Raw genomic sequence first — 4,970 nt, 5'->3', positions numbered from 1 at the left:
TAAGCCGGTATCTTTTCGTAAATTGTTGTGCATCCATTTCAAACGGATCACTACGATGTCGCAGTTGTCTTCTTTGGATTTTTTCCATATTATTATCGTGTGAAGTATCACTTTCGAGATACGCAAACATTTCGTATTCATCGCACATGATGACACGATTGCCTAAAAATATATAAACTCAAAATTATAATAATTATTATACAAGTATGCACAAAACAATTCAATAAAAGCTACAACAAGACACTGTGAACTGAATGGTTTATTGCTGTTACTTTTTGACAGATCAAACGTAAAGAAAGTGGCAAAATAATGTGTGTAATACGATATTGCCAGCAAAACTTCGGGCAGAAGACAGCCTAGTGTTACGTGACCCCTGAGTGGCTGGTATTACCAGTTCATAATACGAAATTACAAGGTAGTTTACTTTACGGCGAGAACTGCGTGGAAATAAGAGTTCATATTAGGCCCCCTGAAAACAGTTACGTCTTCAAGGTTTTTTTTTTTAATACGCAATTAATTGCCGAATTTCACCGAGTCACTTCAATTTCTGGGAAAAAAATTTGACTTATTAAATATTAAAACAAAAATGTGTAAAAATAGGTGTATTTTAAATAATTATGTATTAAATATATATATTACATTACATATATCACATATCTGACCTATTGCAAATAAATTTATAATTTATCAAATTTAAAAGAGCCCCGTATTCGTAGCCAGATTTCCTTTTCTATTTGATTTATCGATGAACATACTTAATCACACTAAATTCTCGTAATAAACCATTTATGAATATTATAAAATCAAAATTAAAAGAAATGGATACAATTCATCGGAATGTGAAAATAACACCTTTAAATGATAACTATGATAACACAATATATTTGTTTAGCGAAAATATGATATAAAATCCTGTTTTTACACTTCACTGCAGTAACTTTTACAAGTTATTATTATATGGTACTGCATGATTGACAACCGCGCTGTCAGTTGAACAAACGAAGACTGTTGCGCGATTGTCGCTCTGTATGCGATTTTAACGCCCTATGGGTGCGGACACTTCGAAATCGACGTCCATTTGTTAGTAGGTCAATGGTAATAATGTAATTACTTTCGCTATAAATAAATAAATTCCTTTTGCTAACTTACGCGTGGTATGTGATTTCTCGTGCTTTATTTACTTTAACGTGGTAATTAGTTTTTGTAAATAAACACGACGGCATGTTTCTTGAAATGTGAAGGGGCTTAGTTGTTAAAAGGAGGCAGAGGACTTTATTCCTTAATCTTTCCAAATCCATAAAACCAAACAGTCAAACCAAGTAATTTTGGAAAAATGTTAGTGACACCCACCTTTAACTCCTGTGCAGCTGCGAATTGGCGACAGTCGGGAATAACTCGTTCTGGGTAGCGAATGAATAATAAATAATTACTAGCAAGCCGCTTTTCAATTTTTTTTTTCTTATTTCTTGGCAGTATGGCGCCCATCCTTTGGTCATAAGCAATTTCGATTAGGTGGCACATTTTTGATAATTCTTTATAATTTCAGCAGCGATTTCCTATCAATAACAGTTTTATTCTTCTATTTTTGGGCATAGAAAAACGCGTAAAGTGGTCAGAGAATGCCTCCCAATGTTTTCCCAAAAATACCTTTTATAATTGGCTGAATTTTGCAAATGTCTGATTCGTCTCTTTGCCCGATGTAGACTGATTGTAACACAACAATAAATACAGTAGAAGTGATTAGTTAGCATCGGACGCGAGCCAACTATAGGTCTCGAAAAACCTATGTGAGCTCAATTCGCCATTTTCGCTGTCATTCTTTCGTGCAAGTTCTAGAAAAATTGCCTTATGCAAAAATTATAGCCGCACCAAAAATATTGCCCGTGGCGGTATTTCATATAATCTGAAAGTCGTATTTTAATAAATTTTCAATTTTCTGTTTACTGAAATTTTTTTTATTACAAGAGAAGAATATAAAGCTTATACCCCTGCAATACGGTCGCTTCTTTTTTGAAGAACTAAATTAATAACTCGTATTCGTCGTCGTTCAGCAATTAGTCGCTAGATGGCAATACATTGATTGAAATTTCAATGTAATATGAAAACTAATTTGCAATATTGAACTTTCAACGATATGCCAACTGTGATACCAACAGGGTAAAGTTTAAATTATATTAACAATCCTGAACTTGTTACTTCTTTATCAATTTAGAACTACGACCAATCAATATCAAGAAAATTCAAAAGACATTTTTAAGATATTTATATAAGTTCAATGTATGGATACTATCCATTTTTATATCCTACGAAATTCCTTCTTGGCGTCTTGGGTTTTAATTCTTTGGTAGTAAGACGTAATTATAGTCTAATGGCTATTACTGGTAGGATCCTGCGCGGAGATTCTGATTGCCCTGAATTAGTGGCGCAACTGGTGCGCTTGTTTGTCCCCCCGCTAAATAAATTTAATCTGCGTCCACGTGGTCACCATCTTCTGGCAGAGCCGGCATTGCGCCTGTGGCACACAGTAAATCGCCACTAGTTCGCGCTCTGCACTGTTTTAATGCGCTTCTTGTATCTGCACCAGAATGTGATGTGTTCGCAAGTAGATGGGTGACTGTGCGTGATGAATGTTTGAAGTTTTGTGAGATGATGGATAAACGACTATCATCTACGATTTAAAAATAATTTTATGTTGTATGAATTTCACAGTGCCTTAGTAATTTACTGTTACACTGTGTAATTTTATGAAATAAATAAATAAATCAACATTTTGTAGTGTTTCAAATTAAGAATATGTGAGTTTTGGTGACATCGATTCTCATTGTATATCGAGGCTGAAGGCACTTCATTGTTTTTTTCTTCTGTGGATTATAACATCGTATAGATGTCTGGTTACCGAATCTTCATAACGCGGATGCTAGTAGCACATCTGCCTTTTCATTACACTCTATTGTTACTAACTTATAAAAACAAATCTTTTTCAGGCATAAAACTCTTCCAATGTGAAATATGTTCAGCTTCATTCCGTACTTCATCGAATTTGATGAGCCACAGAAAGAGATCACACTCCAAAGAAATCAGATACCACTGTTCACAGTGTGACAGAGGGTTCTTCGACAAAACCAAACTGAATAGACATGTCGATTCACATAATGAAATTAAAAGGTAATTGTTGTGGATTTGCGCAAGCGCAGATTAAACTTTCGTTAATTAGTAAAAAAGAGGACAAATGAAGAGTCCAGGGATGGAATGATCATAGTCACTTGAGGAGAACTTTAGGAACTTTGGAAAACTGTTCAATGTTGGTGGGAAAGACATACAAAAATGCTACCTGAAATTTATTTCATGTATTGATTTTAGTCAATGTTGACATAATGTGTGTAACCGTATGGATTACATACGGTTACACATAATATGTCAACATTAATTTTACCTAAAAAAACCTTTATAAATCTTATTAAACTTTTCTATTATTTAGTCTCAATCATTTTATGCGTAAAATTAAAAGTTAATTTTTCATTTTCAGATATTGAACCTTATTATCCTTTTACTGATTTAGGCCAATTACACTCAGCGTTTAAGAAATTAGCTGGCAGTATTAACTCAAAACGCTTGACTTTGATCGTTCTTTCCCTGGTCTCCTGAAATACTAAAATGTCATGTCATGGGCTACTTGTAATATTAACCTGTTCCATGGATGGTACAACTCACAAATTTATTCATGACACAATTGCATGCCGTCTAAAATCAATGAGTAGTCTATGAACCTTTATTACATTGATCTAACGAACTCAGTTTCGCGTCTTTATCTTATTAATAACTTAAATATCGATGCTTCCGGGAAGACAAGGCGTAAAGTATCGATACTTTGAGGAAGAAAAGGCTTAAAAGTATCGATACTTTAAGGAATAAAAGGCGTAAAAGTATCGATATTTTGAAAAACGTGTAAAAGTACTTTAGAGAAGAAAGGGCCTGGAAGTATAGTGACGTAATTTCACAAAAACAATTGAATATCATGGTAGTTAAACATTTTTATATTCAAAAAACAATAATGTGACATACTTTTCAGATATGAGTGTGAAGTGTGCCATTCCTGCTTCACCCGACGCTGTTATTGGAAAAAACACCTTCTACGGCAACATGGCGTAGTGATACCAGCGCAACGCCCTGGTAGACAGAAAACAAACTTCGTAGTAGGAGAGATGACCAGCAACGTGGTGCCTAAATCTGTTCTAGACGCATTAAAAGTCTAACAGCAACATCGGTGTCCAGTGATATTAAAATTTATAATGACCTCATTTACACTGTGGGCGCTGAACGCGAAGGTCCCGGTTTCGATTCCCGGTAGGATCATTTTGGGAAATTAAATTTTCTTAATTGGTTCTGATCTGTGTTCTGGCATGTGCGCCAGAGTTAATTCTGTTGTTCAGCTAGTCATGGTATATATAGTCAAGAGCACGTCAAACTTGACACTTTGTAATTTGGACCGTTCTTACCGTAACCTGCATAGAGTTGGATTTAAACGTGTCGTAAGTGTCAAGCTTGACATGCTCTTGACCCTGTACATGGAATTCAGCAGTTTGGTTGTCTGGCATATTATTATTATTAAAAAAACCACAAAAATGGGCGTTTTTTTATTTTTTATGACGGAACGCCCGTCTATCGACAATATTAATCGATAGAGTTATAAGAATTGTAGAGGATTATATTTTTCTGTATCTAAAGGAGTAATATACATTTATCTTCGGTTCTAGAGCAGATAGAGTATTGGTGATTTGATAGAAAGATGCATTATTTTACACAAATGACGAATCTTTAAAAAAACGATACAAGTAGAGTTACCGCGTTTTTCGTGGAGGGTACAGATTTATTGACTGTCAAGACCCTGTGGACTGTCTTCGATATCCTGCTTTTCTTCTATCTCTATCTGACTTATTGGAGAAGAATATCGAATGCGACTGAACATAATC

General features: G+C 34.7%; 1 long non-coding RNA gene across 1 annotated transcript; it reads left to right on the top strand.

The window, feature by feature from the left end:
* The first annotated feature begins 2,883 nt into the window (after window positions 1-2,883).
* Window positions 2,884-4,488, top strand: LOC113234599. The gene is made up of 2 exons (XR_003310802.1): window positions 2,884-3,165; window positions 4,070-4,488. It is a non-coding gene; the product is annotated as an uncharacterized LOC113234599 (long non-coding RNA).
* Window positions 4,489-4,970: the final 482 nt, after the last annotated feature.

The sequence above is a fragment of the Hyposmocoma kahamanoa genome, unplaced genomic scaffold (genome assembly GCF_003589595.1).
Source record: "Hyposmocoma kahamanoa isolate Upper Pololo Valley unplaced genomic scaffold, ASM358959v1 85306, whole genome shotgun sequence".
NCBI classification, from domain to species: Eukaryota; Metazoa; Arthropoda; class Insecta; order Lepidoptera; family Cosmopterigidae; genus Hyposmocoma; species Hyposmocoma kahamanoa.
The sequence above is the reverse complement of the archived record's forward strand: the minus strand, read 5'-3'. Positions and strand labels throughout refer to the sequence as shown.